The sequence below is a fragment of the Mytilus trossulus genome, chromosome 4 (assembly GCF_036588685.1).
Source record: "Mytilus trossulus isolate FHL-02 chromosome 4, PNRI_Mtr1.1.1.hap1, whole genome shotgun sequence".
Taxonomy (NCBI): domain Eukaryota; kingdom Metazoa; phylum Mollusca; class Bivalvia; order Mytilida; family Mytilidae; genus Mytilus; species Mytilus trossulus.
Window position 1 is genome coordinate 46,199,804 of NC_086376.1, and position 21,196 is coordinate 46,220,999.

Here is a 21,196-nt window from a genome sequence, read left to right on the forward strand (position 1 = left end):
TCAGAAAAACAATTTAGCTGTAAAAGTGAAAGAAAACTTGACAACTTGTCTATATGAACGAAATGGATGTCTTAATCAATTATGTTAAATTAAAAGAAGCTCACTAATATTTAAGTTAGGTCACTATTTACCTTTATGTTGGTTTTCTGTTTCTTTAAGACTTTTTGTCAAATATCCTAACAAATAAATAGAAACTTATTGCATTGTGGGCACATAATTAGGTCAGTGCTATTTTTTTATAGGTGAAAAAGATCAATCTATATATATCAGAGTTGATATTTCTACATAAATTCATTGCAGTATGGTCTTGCTCATTGTTGAAGGTCATACAGTGACCTATAGTTGTTAATTTTGGTCTCTTGTTGAGTGTTGGTGGAGAGTTGCCTCATTGACAATCATACCACATCATCTTTTTAAAATGTACATGAATATACATGTACATAAGTCCCGATTGCAAGCATTATTTACTGTTCAGGCTGTGATTCAATTGCTTATTTGAAGCTAAATTTATATTGACCTCAACAAAAGTGTGTCGTTCTCCTTTTTCCTCAGCTATGCATGATGCGGCACACTCCTACAAAAATAAATAAAAAAATATTTAGAGAAAATGGCCCAAAAACAGCTATGTACTAGTATCCAACAACAGTGTGTCCATAGTACACAGATGCCCCACTCGCACTATCATTTTACATGTTCAGTGGACCATGAAATTGGGGACAATACTTTAATTTGCCAAATTTAATTAGAAAGATCATATCATAACATGTGCACTAAGTTTCAAGTTGATTGGACTTCAGCTTCATCAAAAACTACATTGACCAAAAACTTTAACCTGAAGTGGGACGAACAGATGCATGGAGGAACAAACGGACGGATGAACAAACAGAGGCCCAGACCAGAAAACATAATGCCCCTCTAGATCTACTATCCTAGGTGGGGCATAAAAATAAATGAACAGTTTTTTATTTCACATTTGTTTATGATTGTATAAGTTTTATTATCCCCAGTATTCATGCAATAATAAAATTGAGAATGGAAATGGGGAATGTGTCAAAGAGACAACAACCCGACCATATAAAAAAAAAAAAACAGCAGAAGGTCACCAACAGGTCTTCAATGTAGAGAGAATAACCCTATATTATCATATACTTAGAGAAAATAATGTATATTTTTACAGTATGATAAAAGCATTAAACTATCGTGATTTCCATATTTTTTTCCAAAATGGTGTTTAGCGGGCTGATATGAAAAATTTATCATATGCTTCGATCATTATCACATGCCTTTCCGTAACGTTATCTCATGGCATTCACTTCAAGTGACGCTCTGCAAATTCTCAATACACCTCAATGCTATGTTTTCAGTGAAAAACATTACAAAGTAGTGTACAAAACAATTATTTGGATACTGGAAAGTATATTGTGTAAATTATATTAAAAAAAAAAAAATTTATTAAATAAATGCATTTTTAAAAAGTTTCAAACATAATTTAAAAAGTTACTTGGAAAAAGTTGACTTCTCCAAACAGTGTTCATTATGTATATTTCTGTTGATTTGTCAATATCAAAATATATTTCTTCTCTGTTGAGGCATATGGTAGAAAGATTTCATATCGAATGTACCAAATTTGGTGTACGATGTCTGTGAACTTTTCACTCTTTGAACTTCTATTTGGGAACCACGTACAAGGATCAATATATGAATCTGCTATTTTTCTCCATTGTTGAAGCATATAATAACCAGGTACTCCACATGGCACAGCTTTATACCACTGCAGTGGTCAAACCCTGAACAGTTAGGGCAAACTTGGTCACAATATTCAAGCTTGGTACTGTCGACAAAATATAGGTTTTTGTCACAATATAAATATGGTCAAAGATGTAGTAAATCTATTGCACAATACTGTGCAATTGAAGATTTCTTCTTTAAACTTTTGAAAACAAGCAGCGTAAGTGAGGTAATCAAGTAAGCAAACATATATATAACAGTATTCTTTAAATTTTAATTGCATATCCTCCCTTACACTGCTTTTAAATTGTCTAAATTGTCCTGAAACCAGAAAAAAACCTTGTTTTCCCCCTTTTTTGCCCCTAATAGCTTAATGATTTGAACCATAACCATCCCTTTGTAGTATGGAAACTTGTGGTATAAATTCAGGGAGATTTATACACTTAAACACAAGTTATTGACTGAAAACTACAAAAATGCTAATTCCCTTATCTATACATGTACGGAACTTTGTGGTACAATGTCAGAGAGATCCATTATACAGTTATTGTCCCGAAACTACAAAAAATTGTAAGGATTCCACGGAACCCAGAGGCTCGCCTACTTTTGCTGTTCATCCCGGGCTCAACAAAAATGAGAAACTAGAGGCTCTCAAGAGCCTGTGTTGCTCACCTTGGTCTGTGTGCATATTAAATAATAGACACAGATAAATTAATGACAAAATTGTGTTTTGGTGATCATGATGTGTTTGTAGATCTTACTTTACTGGACATTCTTCTTGCTCCAATTATCTATATCTATAATGCACTTGGCCCAGTAATTGCAGTGGAAAATATTTTCTAAAAATTTACAAAAAATTATGAAAATTGTTAAAAAAATGACTATAAAGGGCAATCACTCCTTAAGGGGTAAACTGACAATTTTTGTCATGTTGACTAATTTGTAGATCTTCCTTTTCTGAATATTATTGCTGTTTACAGTTTAATCTCTATCTATAATAATATTCAAGATAATAACCAAAAACTGCAAAATTTCCTAAAAATTACTAATTCTGGGGCAGCAACCCAACAACAGGTTGTCTGTTTTGTCTAAAAAAATTCAGGGCAGATAGACCTTGACATTATAAACAATTTATCCCTGTCAGATTTGCTCTAAATGCTTTGATTTCAGGGATATAAGCCAAAATCTACATTTCACCCCTATGTGCTATTTTTAGCCATGGTGGCTATCTTGGTTGATTGGCAGGGTCATGCCACGCGTTTTTACAACAAGATATCCAAATGATAATTGTGGCCAAGTTTGGTTAAATTTCAGAGGAGAATACATTGTACTTTTAAAAGAATACTAAAGTTTTAGAAAAATGGTTAAAATTTGACTATAAACATGATAAAGGGCAATACCTCCTTAAGGAGTAAACTGACAATTTTGGTCATGTTGACTTATTTGTAGATCTTACTTTGCTGAACGTTATTAATGTTTACAGTTTAACCTATCTATAATAATATTCAAGATAATAACCAAAAACTGCAAAATTTCCTAAAAAATACTAATTCTGGGGAAGCAACCCAACAACAGGTTGTCTGTTTTGTCTAAAAAAAATCAGGGCAGATAGTAATTGACATTTTAAACAATTTATCCATGTCAGATTTGCTCTAAATGCTTTGATTTCAGAGATATAGGCCAAAATCTACATTTCGCCCCTATGTACTATTTTTAGCCATGGTGGCCATCTTGGTTGATTGGCAGGGTCATGCCACGCGTTTTTACAACAAGATATCCAAATGATAATTGTGGCCAAGTTTGGTTAAATTTCAGAGGAGAATACTTTAAAAAGAATACTAAAGTTTTAGAAAAATGGTTAAAAATTAACTATAAACATGATAAAGGGCAATACCTCCTTAAAGGGGTAAACTGACAATTTTGGTCATGTTGACTTATTTGTAGATCTTACTTTGCTGAACATTATTAATGTTTACAGTTTAACCTATCTATAATAATATTCAAGATAATAACCAAAAACGGTAAAACTTCCTTAAAATTACTAATTCTGGGGGGGCAGCAACCCAACAACAGATTGTCTGATTTGTCTGAAAATTTCACGGCAGATAGATTTTGACCTGTAAACAATTTTACTACATGTCAGATTTGCTCTAAATGCTTTGGTTTCAGAGATATAATCCAAAATCTACATTTCGTCCCTACATGTATGTACTATTTTTAGCCATGGCGGCCATCTTTGGTGGTTGGAAGGGTCATGCCACACATTTTTAAAACTATATACTCATTGCCAAAGGATAATTGTGGCCAAGTTTGGTTAAATTTGGCCCAATAGTTTCAGAGGAGAAGATTTTTTAAAAGAATACTAAAATTTTAGAAAAATGGTTAAAAACTGACTGTAAAGGGTAATAACTCCTTAATGAGTCACCTGATAATTTTGATCATGTTGACTTATTCGTAAATCTTGCTTTGCTGTACATTATTGCTTTTTACAATTATCTCTATCTATAATAATATTCAAGATAATAACCGTTTAACCAAAAACTGCAAAATTTCCTTAAAGTTACTTATTCAGGGGCAGCAACCCAACAAAGGGTTATCTGGTTTGTCTGAAAATTTCAGGGCAGATAGATCTTGACCTAATAAACAATTTTACCCCCGTGTCAGATTTTCTCTGAATCTTTTAGGTTTAGAGTTATACCTAAAAACTCTTAATTTGCTCATATATGCATCAGCCACGAGGATGGACTTAACTCAAAGTTGTTTTTTTCTATAATGGATGTGATGCTGCTTCTGGTGCATGGTTGATAATCACTAAACATACAGTTTTCTATATGTGACTACATGTATTATTAACTCAATTTATATTTCATGTTTTTTGTCTGGCAAACGTATTTCTTTTTTTTTTTTGTTAATTGTGTGATAAAAACTCAATGTACTGATTATGACCGAAATGGGTCCACTATTGGACATAAAATATATCTTATCTTATCTATAAGCCAAAATCTACATTTAACCCCTACATATGTTCTATTTTTAGCCATGGTGGCCATCTTGGTTGGTTGGCAGGATCACACCACACATTTTTTTAAACTAGATACCCCAATGATGATTGTGGCCAAGTTTGGTTAAATTTGGCCCAGTAGTTTCAGAGGAGAAGATTTTTGTAAAAGTTTACAGACGACGGAAACGGACGCCAAGTGATGAGAAAAGCTCAGGTCAAGTGAGCTAAAAAGATTTATAAAAAATATTATATTATAGATAATAGCTTTTGATCATAAACAAGCTTCTGTCCATGGCCAAGTTTGGTACAAATCAAAAATAGTATAAGAAAGTTATTAAAATTTCAAAAATTTTAACCACAGAGTGAATGTAATTTTTCCCAGTAGAAAAAAGTCCATTGTTTTTGGCCCCTCTTTGGCCCTTAATTCCTATATTCCTAGACTGTTTGCCCCATAACCCTTAAAATAAATCTCAACCTTCTACTTCATTGTATGACAATTGTGGTACAATATCAGAGCAATTGAAATACAAAATGTACTTTGTACTTACATGTATACAACACAACTTATTGTCCTGAAACAGTGAAACTAGATAAATACTTGTTTTGGCTCATTGGGGTCCCTAATTTCTAAACTGTTGAGACCATAACCCCTAAAATCAATCCCAACCTTCCTTTTGTGGTCACAAACATTAACTGTATTAAAATTTTATTGATTTCTATTTAATTGTACTAAAGTTATTATCTGGAAACCATAGTCTTTGGACGACGACATGATACCAATATACGACCAAGAATTTTTTTATTTTTGCAGTCATATAAAGAGATCATAACATGTCATTTTTCATATCGCATGTAATATCAGCCCATGGTCAATATCAGCCCTCGAGCCATGCAGGTCTAAGGCTGATATTGAACCTAGGGCTGATATTACAAGCGATATGAAAAATGCCATGTAATAATCTGATAATAATATCACTTGAAATTGTTGACTCTAAGATCAACATGTACAATTGATAAAAAATATAAACATGTATATGTTTGCTAATATATGTATCCACAGCTATAGCTATATATATACAAATTGTATAAACAAGATAAACATCTTTCATCTTTTAAATAAGTTCCTTTTCTTAATACTTTTGCATAAAATAAGGGGTCTCACTAATTAGCGTCAACAAGCGTCAATAAACGACAACAAGAATTATTTTAGCGACAAGAAGCGACAATAAGACTATTTAGCGACAAGAAAACATTTTTTTTTTTATTAGATATAAAGAAAATTTGTATGTCATGGTTTTTTTTTAAATATACGAGCAGATATGTTTTATTATATAGATGGACGAAGAAATGAAACATGTGTGAGGAAGAAAGAGATTGTGAAGTTCATATTAGTATATTGGTAGTTGAAGAAATGTTAAAAACATTTGTGAAGAAGAAAGACATTGAGCTTCTTTTTTTAATTTTTAAATATGTCCATAAAGTGCGCCATTGACAAGACTTTCTTGCAACTTTATTTCTTTGTGAATTTTATAAATTAACTCTGTTAAAAAGTTTCTCAGGCTTCCAATCTTGATTTAGTTTCAAGATGTGATTGATTGATTCACAATTATTGTTTTTCCATTGCAATGGAATTCTCGACTCTGTTTTTCAAGCATTGTACACGTAATCCCTTATAGTAGGAATAGCTTTTTGCGTAAGATATGAACCAACGAGGTCTTCATATTTTCTTTCAATATCAGTAACCTTAGTGGAAAAACCTACTGTCGTATCTGCTTCTATCAGACCGTAATCCCCAAATAAGTCTGATAAAATTTGTTTTGCGTTTTTGTCATTTACGCCAACCTTTGTTCTCAAATGTCTTGTAACATTTTCACTCAAGTGCCTAAGCTGTGCACAATGTGAGTTCAGATGTTGGAAAACTGTCTTTGATAGCTTTTACTAAAGCCTTTTCCTCATCTGAACCAATCACAAGATTGCTATATAAACTAAGCAAGGTATCACTTATTGTTGTATCAAGCACTGAGGCAATATGAGTGAAAAAACGTTGGTAGGTGTGGCAAGCACCATCCCAATGCAAATAAATTGGTCCCATTATTATTGGTTTTGTGTTTTTCCCTTTGCGTTTAAGTTTGTTTTCCTGGATAACAGTTGTTGTGACAAAGCAGGCGCCAAAACTGAATGTTCTGTCAACACCAATTATTGATGATTTACAAGCAGATATTCAGATTCAAAGTTATCAGTGAAAATTTGTTTAACTGATTTCCCAGCTTCTATTTCTGATCTAACTTGAGATTTAGTATCAGGTGATGTTCTGATATATTCTTGATTTGTCAGTTTAGCGGTTACCATGCTTGTTAACTATAGCTACTTCAATAGGATAAGTTCCTATGTACTCTGCTATGGCTTTATTCATTGTTTCCAATGAATGGCCAGGCATTTTATCGAAACCAACTAATTCTTTTTTTGTAAGAATTCATTCTTTTCAGAGATGCATAGTACCGTTTAAGGATGAACAAATTAGAATCATCAGGTTGTGGTTCTAAAGGGATAAATTCCTTTTTTATTATTTTACGATACTTATATTAATTATCATTCTTTTTAATACAAGAAACGAAATTGTTATCATTTTGTACTACAAAATATGTTGTTTTAGTTGCGGTTGATTTGGAATCCCATGTTCCACAATCGTCACAAAAATTCATTTTCTTAGACTTAGCTTTCCTAGTCATATTTGATTGATTGTCTAGCACAAAATACTCTTTAACCGAGTGTGGTATATCAGTACGAGAAACATTTTCATTTACCAGCACATTTAAAATCTGATCAATTGATAGAAACTTGCCATCTAAAGTGTTTTTAATTGTATTTTCATTTTGAATATTTGAATCAGTTGATATATTTGATTCATTTGCTTCAAGCTTGCAAGATATGCTGTCTACCTTTACATCAGTATAAGAGTTATCTAATTCTACATGACATGTGTCACTGCGTTTATTGCCTTGATCAACTGAATCAAAAGATTCATCTAGAGACTTAACAGTGGTATCGAAAATTGTTGGACACACATTTGATTCATTTCTTGTGCTATCTAAAAATAGGAAAGTCATGCATACTGTCTATATCAATAACAGATATATTGTGGCTAGCTTTAACTAGCTGCACAAAATGATCTGGAGTCCATATCGGACTGCACCCATGACCAGAACTGGTCTATAGTATAACAATTGGATCATTTGACTAAACTTGCAATGGATCAAACATGGTGTTTAAGATACCGACTGTCTTTTCCATAAACCCATTTCGGGGTGGATATACTGACTGAATTGGACAACCTAATACCGACGCTGCGGCAAGAATGGTCTATGCGGATGAAAATGCTCTATTTTTTGCGACAGCCTTACAAGCTTAATCATATATTGGTGAGACAAGTTCTAGTCTATCGTGCTTAGATGTATCATAAATTAGCTTACAATGTATTTGACACCATCTCTTTGCAAGTCAAAAACTCTCAGTCTTGTTGCAAGACTTTCATTGCCACACATGTCCACTGACAAAGAATTGAAGAGACAATTGCCATTTGTTGAGACTTGGACAGGGTTACCACATGGGTGTGCCATTTTTAGAGTGTAAGACTAATATTGCAGGGTATAACTTCCCTTACTATTTCCTTTGTCCAAGAGGAAAACCCTTATTAAATAATTCTTGTTTTCTCTTCTTGTCGCTTGTTGACGTTTCTTGTCGCTAAAATTCTTGTTGTTGCTAATTAGTGCAACCGTTAAATAAGTGTATTACTCATTACTTGTACATTTACTGTTCTACTGATTAAATACAAATCTCTTGTCAATTTACACTTTTAAATTTATCTACCAAATACATATATACATGTAATAACTATAGTCTATATTTAGTATGCCATTGCCAGTCTGAAAATATAAAATTCATATTAATCCACTTTAACTCAAGCCCATAAGTTAACATTTTCACTTAACCAAATACAAAATAATCTTAATATCCTTCATATATATATTTACCTTAGTTCTTACATGACCCCTGATGAACATCAATACACTGTTTATTGCTTGAAAAGTGTTGTCGATCTGTTGGTTACTTGAAAAATTAGGATGGCAAGACTTGACCCAACTCTAGGTACATTATTCTCTTTTTTGCCACCAAGAAGTTTTAGGGGGTCATCTGAAGTGGGGCATGCATGTGTTCAGCAATTGCTTGTGTACTGTCTCGGGGGGAGTGTACTGTCTTCCATGTAAATCTAGCTACATTTTTGTACATGTACAAATGTATATTTGATCTGGGAACAGTATATCTGTTCCTGATTTGATGATCTCAATGTAGCCAGGTGTATAAGTGAGGCTGATAGAAAGTGACATATTTGATGATAAGATCTTTATTGTTTTACTAGTTAACAAAGGTGGCAGATAGTCCTGCAAATACACAAAAAGAAAGTTTTTAATACACATTTGTAGAACGCAACTTCAGTTATAATGTACACTAAAAATGATATCAGCAAAATACATAATTACAATAATTTGCTTGCTTTAGCCAATATTACTCAGTATTAATACCAATAACTCTTGTATACATTTAAAATGACAAAGTATGGTTTAAATGCAGTAAATATTGCTAAAATCATTTCATTAACTCTCTTTCATATTCAAAATGAAGTTTACTCAATCAAAACACTCATTTAAATTGAATTACAAAATATTGTTAAACCTGGGTTCCATAAGGTATCAGGTCCGTTCGCGCCCAATATACTTTCGCAATATACTTTTCCCTACATGTTCGCGCCTCGCACTTTCGCACCCAAGGTCCGTTCGCACTCTACACGTTTGCGCCCAATTTTAATTCAAATTCCAGTTGAATAATTGAAAAATCATGATAATTGTTGTTTTTGACTGCTTTCGTGTAAATACTGAATGTATTTATAGCTTGGTATGAGTAAGGGACGACATCGAAAGTTCTATGAAGGATAAAAAACTTAATTCAAATAGTTTTTTCACTGACCCCCCCTATTAACTTAATTTGGGAAAAATTTATTGACCCATATGGATACATGTAAAAATCAATGTCGGATAACCAAATCTTGCAGCAAGTCAACCCCCCACCCCCAAACTATTTGAATTAAGTTTTTTTATCTTACATTGATCTTTTGATGACGTCACTAAAAGATTGAAGATTTTAAATGAAAAACACTAAAGATAATTGTTTTTTAACAGCTTGGTCCCTTTGACCTGAAACAATAAAACAATAAAATATATCAACACACTATTATAACCAAAACATGATCAAACATGATAAAATTTATTGAACACACAAAAAAAAAACGTAGTCAGAATCTCACTTAATTTTGAAACAAGTCAATGAAACAAAGTTATAGCAATACACTAACCAAAACATGATTAAGAGTTATTTTTAACACAAAATAAAACGTTGACAGAATCCCACTTTATTTAAAAAGGAATGTATTTTTTTTAACAATACACTATCCAAAACATAATTAATATTTATTCAACACAATAAAAAATAGTGTCTCACTTTATTTTGAGACAACGAAAACAATAATACTTATAAGAATACTACTTGCCAAAACTTGATTACAAAGTTATTAGACCTAAGACCAATTAAAATTGGGCGCAAACATGTAGGGTGCGAACGGACTTTGGGTGCGAACATGTAGGGTGCGCAAGTGAAAGGGGGCGAACATAGGCTTTCCATAGTTTTATGTTAATTAAAAACTTTGCAGAAGTGAACACAGATGGTTATTCTTCCATCAACGATAGACTACAAAACGAGTTGATTGAAGTACAATTGAAATCGATGTGTAACAATCTTATTTTCTATAACATTCTTGAAACTACAGATGAAGACTGTCCTAAAACAATCAACGCGTTTTGCCATGAAAAACTTAAAATCGAAAATACTGTTAGATTACATATTACAGATGCATACCGTTTGGGCAAAAAGGGTGAACAGACTAGACCTATTCTTGTAAAATTTGCTTCATTTGATAGTCGAGATCTAGTGAAAAAAAGTGCTAAAAATTTGAAAGATTCGAATTACGGAATTTCGGAGCAGTTGCCAGTAGAGATCCAAAAACGCAGGAAGGCTAAACTACCGACACTGAAGCGACTACACGATGAAAATATCAAAGCCTATTTTGTGAGGGATAAAATTTACGTTGGAGGGAAAGAATACGTTCCATAGGATTCGTTCAGAGAACAATTTGAAAACTTGAAATGTTTGTGCTGGAATGTTCATGGACTCAACTCGATCTATAATGACAACGATTTTTTGAATTTAGTAAATAGCTATGATGTTCTTTTTATTTGTGAAACCTGGTTAAATGATAATAACATAGTAGAAATAGATGGTTTTGTAAATATATCTTGCATTAATCGTAGCATTAATATTGGTACAAGAAATGAAGGTGGAATTGCTATTTATTGTAAACATTTTTTATGTAATGGTATCTCGATTGAAAGAAAATTACACTGTGGTATTGTCCTTATCAAATTGAATAAACAATTTTTTAACATTGCTAATGATATATATATATGTTTTTCCTACATTCCACATGAAAAATCAAAGTATTATCAGATCTGTGACAACGATTTTCATGAAATTATTGAAAACATTGTTCTTGAATATAAAGAGAGGGGATCAGTATTTGTATGTGGGGATCTAAATAGTCGAATAGGTGAACTTAATGATGTTTTGTGTGATGATAATTTAGATAAATATGTCGAGAGCGTTGAGCACGTAGAAAACCCCTATAACATTCAAAGTAGACGTTCATTGGACACATGTGTGAACTCTTTTGGTCGTAAGCTTATTCAACTTTGCTATACTACTGGACTTACTGTCGCCAATGGTAGACTTGGTGACAATTGTGATGGAAAGTTTACTTTTTGTACAAGTAGAGGACGAAGCGTAAACGATTACTTGCTGGTATCGCCGATCGACTATAAACTTGTTAGTTACTTTAACGTGCTGCCATTTAATGAATTCTCTGATCATTCGCCATTATTGTTTCAACTTAATTTCTCAAACAATCGTCCACAGAACAAATATCAAAAGTTACACAAGTATATCAAATGGGATTCAAATAAAAATAGTGAATACATGGAAGTCTTACAAACAGAGCGTAGTGCGTTGTTCTCATTGGTAGACAACATCTCTTCTAAAAACGATTTGAATACAGCTGTAGGGGAAATCACTCGTATATTATATGACAGTGCTTTTAAAATTTTTGGCCAATCAGTCCTAATTAAAGAGGAAAATAATAATACAGATAGAAAAAACAATGATTGGTTTGACGAAAAGTGTATATCAGAGCGTCATATTTTTCACCAAGTCCGTAACTTCTTTTTTCGGCATCCAACTGATGTAAATAGACAATCGTATATAGATGCTAGAAATCGATTTAACAAGATAAAGCGTCAAGCCCACGTTAACTATAAACGGCGAATGGGTATTGAACTTTGTGATATTGCAAAAACTGATCCACGAAAATTTTGGTCCACTATTAAGCCTACGAAAAGAACACGATGCACAGTTGAAAATGATGTTATGTTAAAACATTTCGAAAGAATTCTCGGCGAAAATCCACCCGATCTTTGTGATGAAGTATTGAACTTAATAAATAATGAACATTTTTAAAATATAGGCATAGATATCCTAGACACTGAAATTACTGAAGATGAAATTGTGAAGTCGATTAAAAAACTAAAATTGAACAAAAGCGCGGGAGATGACCAAATTATTAGTGAAATGTTTGCTGCAAGTCCAATATTTTTTGCTCCAATTCTAAATAAACTTTTCAACTATACTTTTGAAAGTGGAACTTTTCCTGATACTTGGGCAGATGGTATTGTTATTGCTGTTCCTAAGAGTGGAGATTTGACCGATCCAAATAACTATCGACCCATTGTTTTAGTGAGCGTCTTATCAAAACTGTTCACGTCTATTCTAACTACTCGATTACTAGAATGGTCCGAAGACGAAGATAAACTAATCGACAATCAATTTGGCTTTCGTCCTGGACATTCAACTATTGATGCTATTTTTGTTTTACATGGTATAATTGTACATATTCTTCAACAAAAAACGAAACTATTCTGCGCTTTCGTTGACTTTCGAAAAGCGTTCGATAAATTAAGCAGGAGAATTTTGATTTATAAAATACTTCGCAATGGAGTCAGCAGTAAATTTGTGGCCATAATTAAATCGATTTATACGTCTGTGCGTCTCCGAGTAAGATCTGGTGGACTTCTTTCTGATGCCTTTGACAATTTATTAGGAGTGAAACAAGGCGAACCTTTATCTCCTTTATTATTCCTCTATTTTATTAATGATATTATTGAAGATATAACTGTTACAGATAATGAAGATGTAGTGAACCTGAACGGACTTTTAATTTATTTGATACTTTTTGCAGACGACACTGTCTTATTTGCGAAATCTGCCAAACTTCTTCAACAGCTACTTGACAACCTATCCAAATACTGTAGAAAATGGAACATAGAAGTTAACACTGATAAAACTAAGATAGTTGTGTTTAGAAATGGATGGCAACCTGTAAACAATCATTTCATATTTAATAATCAAGAACTTCAAATCGTAAATTCATACGTTTACCTTGGAATGTTGATGCACTTTAACGGGAAATTCTTACACACGCAAAAGCGACTATCCCAACAAGGATCAAGAGCTCTCTCAACACTCTTAAAATGTTTAGATAATATTTACATTTCTATAAAGCAACAATGTCTTCTTTATGACAGTATGGTTGGATCGGTACTGAACTATTCTTCCGAAATATGGGGTTTTCACCGTGCCAACGACATAGAGAATATCCATAACCGTTTTTGTAGGTTTGTTTTAAAATTAGGTAAACGTGCTCCTATTAGTTTTCTTTGTGGCGAACTTGGTCATCTACCTATGTATGTTTTGAGAAAACAATTAATCTTAAAATATTGGTTACGTATTGTTACATATAAGCCAGCTTTTGTATATGATGTATATAAAAAATTAAATTTTATATGACGATGCAAATCATGGTAAAATTAATTGGGCATCTAATGTGCGTGATTTTTTATTTAGTCTTGGAATGAACCATATTTGGATTGATCAGAATAATATTGATATATCGTTTGATGTTATAAAAACACGCATTAAAGACCAATATCTACAAAAATGGTCAGCAGATATATGTGACTGTGAGAAATTAAGTGTGTATAGTAGCATAAAGTTTGATTTTTGTCTTGAAAATTATTTTGGCTACATTAATAATAGTAACATTCTTACAAAACTACGAAGTGGTACATTGAAACTTAATGTTGAAGTTGGTCGCTTCTCTGATATACCAAGGGAAATGCGTCTTTGTGTATGTTGTAATATGCAATGTGTTGAGAACAAATTTCATTTTGTATTGATATGTCCAGCATATAGGGCAATTAGAATATTGTTTTTGCCACGCTATTATTGTTCATGGCCTACTATTTTTAAACTATCTTGTTTGTTGAAAGCTAATTCTAGATCTCTAACAATTAAGCTCTGTAACTATTTAAAGAGTGCATGGAAAGCTAGATCTGATATTATTGGTTAGCTACATTATGTATGTTATTATTGTATTGTTCTCTGTTACTAGTCTTTTGTCACATTATGTATATATTATGTATATATTATGTATTGCCATAGCATGTTTCATATGCTTTTGCAAATAAAATTCATTCATTCATCATTATAGATGCTTGTGATTTAAATATACCAAAACAATGAAATACAATGTTTATGCAAGGACTTTTATATACGTCTCTGGTTTATGCAACAAAAACAACTATAACCTAAATTATAGTATTCTACCTGACATAAATTATGTGTCACATAATTACAGAAGATATAATACGATATGTTTGTCAATGTTATCAATTCATAGAGCTGCTGTATACACAGGTAATGATACAAAAATATATTTTAGCCTCACTATTACAAGAGGTTAGTCACGGCCCTGAACACAAACACTGCGCTTCCACTGGAACTTCTGTTAGGTGGAACAAATATACGTTGACATGTCATGCATATATATGTTGAATTGATTTTTTTTTAATTCAAGTGAGAGATACAAAGTTAAAAAGTCAGGGTATTTCACTATTTGTAATTTACATGTCAACAAAATTTCAATGATCAAAAGTTTAAAAATTTAATGTTATCTTATATATTAATTACGTAATGTATTACCTTGACTTTAGGACCAGGGGACTGATTCTGTGAGTGTGACTGTTTGAGTTGTTGGAAGGTGTGTAGAGAACTGCAGTCTCATTCTGATGGCTAAATAAGAGTTAATCCTCTGTGTTGGCTGAATTTCTTTCCAGTCTAAGAAGGGTTTAAACAGTCCCTGTTTCGCTTAAACACTATTGTTGCCACGGACATATTCTAACTTGATGGTGAGATTCTTTTAAAAAGTTATAAGAAACTTTTTCTTTGAGAGTGTCAGTCAACTGTTTGCATTTTTTCTGTTGTATTGTTTTAACAGGTTAAGAGATTTAAAACATGTATCACATACACATAAGTGCATGTCTCAATTTTCCTCAACATACTTTCTCAACAGATTTTCCTCCAACTGGTAACAATTTGCTATAGTTTCAATTAGATCAACAACAAAAACGAAAAGACAACATCACTATGTTTCATTTAAGTTTACGCCTTCGCTCCGTTTTTGTTGACAATGCAAACACGTGTTGTTATTAAGGTGTTTACTTTTAATCATGCTCCGCCTTCTTTTCCAGCTATTGGAAAAAAAACAGGTAAGGTGGTACTTATCGTATCATCTGTTTATGCTCCGCCCTTTTTTCCCGCCTAATCTGTTATTGTAAACAATTGCCCATAATTCACCGCGTCAATCAATTTCCGCTTTAGCGCGTTCAAACTCAACTTCCGAAGCACGGTTGTCGGCTCTCCGGACATTCCCGAAGTCCTGCGTTTAAAATTTTGAAATCGGGGTTTTGCAATCGAGTCCTGATTTTTTTTGAAAAAAGTAAAACCTGAGACTACTATAACACATTGTGTTATAGTAATCTCAGGTAAAACCATAAGAAAAATAGTTCGACATTTAGATTGATATAGCACTTTAATCTTTCTTCTTTCTTTTGGTATCCTATAAAATTTCAATGAACGGGTACGTTTTATAAAAATATATACAAATCTGGTAATTTTATCAGTATGTAACGTAAAAGAGACATATATTTTTGTAATTGTCAAAGAATTCGTGATCGATATTCAAAGTTTGTATTTGTCAGCATTTTCGAAGGATTTATGGTGACCAGGTTCACCTGTAAAGAATAAACATTATCTTCCGATGTTCCGAGACAGTTTTAAATCGATACAAAGTGACCATGACAATTCGTAAACTGATTTTCAATATTCCTCAGTTCTCTCTTGGCTGTTGGAAAGGAGGAAAGAACTGTGAAATAGAACAACAAGATGGTAGCACAGTGGTAAACTAACATCGATTCATTAAACTGGATGTAGCTGTATACTGTCACTGCCATAAAAATGATATGCCATAGTAAGACATGCTTACGGTGACCTATAGTTGTTATAAATATTCCAAAACACTTAGAAGCAACTCTTTCTTCTCATGCAAAAAGGAACCAACATGTTGAAAATATATACAAATATAATATATAGAAACAATAGGCCAGATTTATTGTGAAAGTTCAAGTTTAAAATGAATGTACAAAATCTTGAAAGTGTAGCTGATAATCATGTTTAGGTGACCGAAGGAAGAACCGCCGGATCTTAATTAGTCATGAAAAAACTGCAACATTTAAAAAAAAATGTCTATAATTATATTTATCAAAGGGTCTAAGATACCTTATTGTCTAACTTTGAACATTACTATACTATGCTGTATAAATCATCATACACCGTGACAGTTTATAAAAATTATAAGATGAATATTCATGTATCTATCTATAGGTATACTTTTAAACCATCTGGATCTTTTACTACACAGTGGCGGATCCAGAGGGGGGTTCCGGGGGTGCGCACCCCCCTTTATTTTGGCCGATCAATGCATTTGAATCGGGACATATGTTTTGCTCCCCCCCCCTTTTGCCCTGGGCTAGCACCCCCCCCCCCCCTTTTCGAAAATTCCTGCATCCGCCACTGCTACAGCAATTGATCAGTAATGTAAAAAGGCTAGCAAAGCTATATTTTGTATAAGAAAATTATTATTTTCTAAAAGGATGAATTTACTACCACATTTAAAGTTTTTTGATGATAATGCGTTAAACCTATTGACGTTACGCACGTAATTGCGTCAATACCGTGTAATCAACCAGTCCACACTTATAAACAGCTTTTTTTTTTTAATCATAACAGTTATAAGTTGTATAAATCTTATATCTGTTCCAGACCATATGAGTATTTGGACCGTAAACATAGACCATATATCAAAATCGAATGTTTGGAGCACTCACACTACATATAAAAATGGGCATTGGTATGATAAACAATGTGGTGGCCATAAACTCAAACCTTCCCAATGAATCCAACCTAGGACAACACACCGCAAGGAAAACGTTTCAGTTGCAATTGGCTTCACTAAAACTGTTGATACGTTGAACGGGGGAAGAATGGCAATGATCCAAAATTTCCACGGGGGAAATATTGGCTCATGCCACTGTTTCTCTAGGGGGGAAAACTGGCATGGGGGAAGAATGGCTATATAACACCGGCATTCAAGTGACGTTCAAATTGTAAAAAAAAGTTGTTTTCTAAGTTCCCTTTTTAATATAGACGTTACGCTCGATGTTGGTGTCACTTTTGGTAACGTCGTATGTTAACGTCAAAATCATATTATATAATTGACGTCCAGTTAAACAAGTGGTTTTCTGTTAATGAAAGGAGATATGAGTGTATGCCAGGTGACCTCTAGACAAAGGAAATATAAGATAAATGCGTATGGTGTTTTGTGAAAAGGACGAAAATTGTGGGATTTACGCTACATTCAAATCCACGCGTATGCATTCATGCACAATTTGTTTTAAAATAATGTTTACCGTTTGAAAAAAACAAGACTTTATTTTATTATGAAAATCGTACTGAAGAGGAGAAACGCTTTACTATTTTAGATTTTTTTAATACTTGATCTTTTTGTTTAAACTTTAAATATGGTTGTAGGGAGGCCCGGTATATTTTTTTTATACCACCTTAAAGTGGTTCAACAAATTAACTTTTGCAATGATTGTAAGACTGTAATGTCTGTCAAAATTCGACGATGAAAGTATTTGATTGTCAAGTTTGATTTTTTGGGGGAATGGGTGGTTATAAAAGGCACGTTTCTGGATGCAGGAATTTCTCGCTGCATTCGTGGCCTTCGGTTTCTTTCTGCTCTTTAATTTGGTCGTGTTTTTGTCTCTTTGACATATTTCCCGTTTCCCTTCTTAATTTTATATTTTATGTTTTACTTTGTTCTGTATTTATTTTGCTGTTATTTTTCTCTCTCTCTCATCAATCTGTCATTGGTCATTGATGGTATCTTATTTCAAATGTTCTCATTTGGCGCATTCTTTTTTTTCAACGAAATGATTTTCTGTTCCTTAGAATACAATTTAGGTAAAGATGTACTTTAGTGTAATATTGTGATTTTCTGCCGAGTAAAGTTTTCAATTTTGCATTTCTCTCAAATATCACAAACAAAGTACTCATTGTTTAATACAACATGAATCTAACGCGAGAATAAGATAAATTACGCGTCATACAATTTCTAAATCTTTTCTTTTAATATCAATTGGAGAAATTAAAAAAAATTAAAAAACTCTTCAATGTAATAGATATAATGGCTTTGGACAATATTGGATTAAATATTGAGAAAGTTCTATGTAGTGCTCTGATCCATCCTGTGTCGTGACACATTACGAAGCCGTGACACAATACAAATGTCAAATGAAAATGAAAGAAGCAGTTAACATAAATTAACACATTCCAAAATATTTTTTATCCTCTTCTTCGGTTAAAACGAGAGTATTTCTTTTCAAAATATTGTCTTGGCATACATACATGTACAACACGGAAGCGCTTGGGACAATTGATTTTTGATTTTTTAAAAGACTGTTCTGTAAACCGTGATGTTTTTTTCTTTATGAAATAATGTTTATTAATTACAGATTGTTCCTTCAGGGAAAGTTGGGCCTTCTTTTACTTTAAGGGTCCCTATACTTTAGAGGTCGGGTTCATTCATGGTAATTGTTAGGTTACAGGATGTTTTAGGTTAGGGTTAGTTTTTGGTTACTGGGCGAGTGTTGCGGTTAGGTTGTCACGGAATAGAAGTTCCTTCATAATATAAGTTCCAAAATGGAAACAATATCCTGGAATATCATTTCCACTGGAATAAATATTACAGTAAATGTTCCTATAACGGAATAAATATTATATAATATGTGTTCCAACAGGAACAGATATAATGACGTTGTTTATAACAAAGTTTTCATTGGAACTTCTGTTAGGTGGAACAAATATACGTTGACAAGGTATGGGTTCAGGAAAGATTTGGGGTTTAAAATACTCTATAAATGTTGGGACCCCTAAAGTAAAAAGAAAGATGAAAGTTGACCCCAACTCATCAGTTTCTTCTCCTGATAACATAATTATGACTCCCCGATGTAGCTTTAAGGAGGAAGAGACAATTTTCCTCATCATCACATAAAACTGCAAAAAATATGGTTTGACCGGTCTACTTTGACTTCCAACGAAATGCCAACTTGACTCAGTAAACACACAATAGTCACGCTCAATGCATCCGTCGCAATAACACGACACGGTTCGAACTACTACCGTTTGTATATATTTTTTTTCTATTCGATGTATACCTATGGCACGCGGGAACCACATAAATGAGATAATCACAATTTATCGGGGATAATGATAGATTATCGGTCGACCATTATAGATGTACGGCGTAAAGTATACTTTACGGTTGTAAATGTATTTACGAAATTATGGTCGACAATCTATCATTGTCGATCATAAATGCATTAACAGTCGACAATCTATAATAAAGGAACGCGGGAACCACATTATTGGATAATTACAGTTTAACAGGCGATTCGTAAATGCATTTACGCCCTAGTTTCGATAGCAATTCATATGTACCCAATCACAATAGGTTATCGACAATGCCAATTAATTTCGTCCAATCATATCCATCGATTCAAATGACAACACATGTAAGTCAAATTGATCGTCTAGCTAGATCTCAACAACCGGCAATTAATAGTATTTAAAAGAATTGAAATACTGTTTATCTGTAAAAATTGAGACGCAATTAATAACATGCAAGTTTACATTTATTAAATATTTTTACGTTTGCATCAGAGATCAACCGATACGAATCTTGGGAATATTAATTATTCATTTTTTTTATACTTAAAATAATTTTACAAAGTTAAGTTATAACTGGCACTAAATTCATATACATGGCAAGTCGTTGTAGAATAATTTACTTTCTATTTGTCAATATTAACGCATCATTTATCATTTCTAATGTAACAAAATAGTTTTTTTATATCAAATATTTAATATTAAAAAATCGTCCATTTTTCACACACACACATATATATAATGTACCGTTACATATATTGTTTTTTTCCGGATTGAATACCATTATATTAGTATAACCTAGTGCTTCTGTTTAAATAAAGTAAAGTAATTGTTTAGTTGTAAAAACAAATACCAAGTGATGATCCATTTAGAACTTCACCTCCAGCTTAATTTCAGGTGATTGGAGGGCTATAAATTGCGTAATCGCACACCTGTAAATCCAGTCAAAACTCGGGCTACAGAACTAGTTGTTGGAAAATCGGACACATATAACTTCACTGTGTACAAAAATATAATTAAGAAGCAAATCTGAGCAAATAAATGCTGTACAGAAAACGGTTTCTTGTAATATCAACTGATCTTTACCATTAAAAGAAATGCCGAGAAAGTACCTTTTTATTTTATTTTTAATTAACTAATACACCAACAAAGACAACAACTGAACAACAAATGACAGGTGCAAACAAATGCAGCGGGTTTATATGGGTTCAAAAGCCCTAATATATTAATAATTACCGAGACTTAAGTTACAAGAAAAAACAGCTCAGAAAATATCCTTTTGCAAAATGATGAGAGCATTTTTACATTTGTTAAACCTAATAATTTCTGAAACTACTTCTCGTCTAGAACATGCATGAAATGTTTGCCACTGGACGTTAAGCCACCAACAATCTATCAAATGTTGCTTTAAAAATGGATTAAACACTAAAAGCCACAATTGAATCCAAGACAGCACGTCTGTTGCCTGTTTGTATAGTAAACAGTTACTGAATTTATTTTTTGTTCACTGAGAATATATTCCTAAGACGAGTTCGAGTATGTCAATTAATTTATATGGTATCATGT

The 21,196-nt window shown here is 32.7% G+C and overlaps 1 long non-coding RNA gene across 1 annotated transcript; it reads right to left on the reverse strand.

Annotated features, from left to right (window-relative positions):
- Window positions 1-511: 511 nt before the first annotated feature.
- Window positions 512-15,484, reverse strand: LOC134713979 (uncharacterized). The gene is made up of 3 exons (XR_010106452.1): window positions 14,987-15,484; window positions 8,761-9,168; window positions 512-574 (listed from the first exon to the last, which is right to left on the reverse strand). It is a non-coding gene; the product is annotated as an uncharacterized LOC134713979 (long non-coding RNA).
- Between the last annotated feature and the right edge of the window lie 5,712 nt (window positions 15,485-21,196).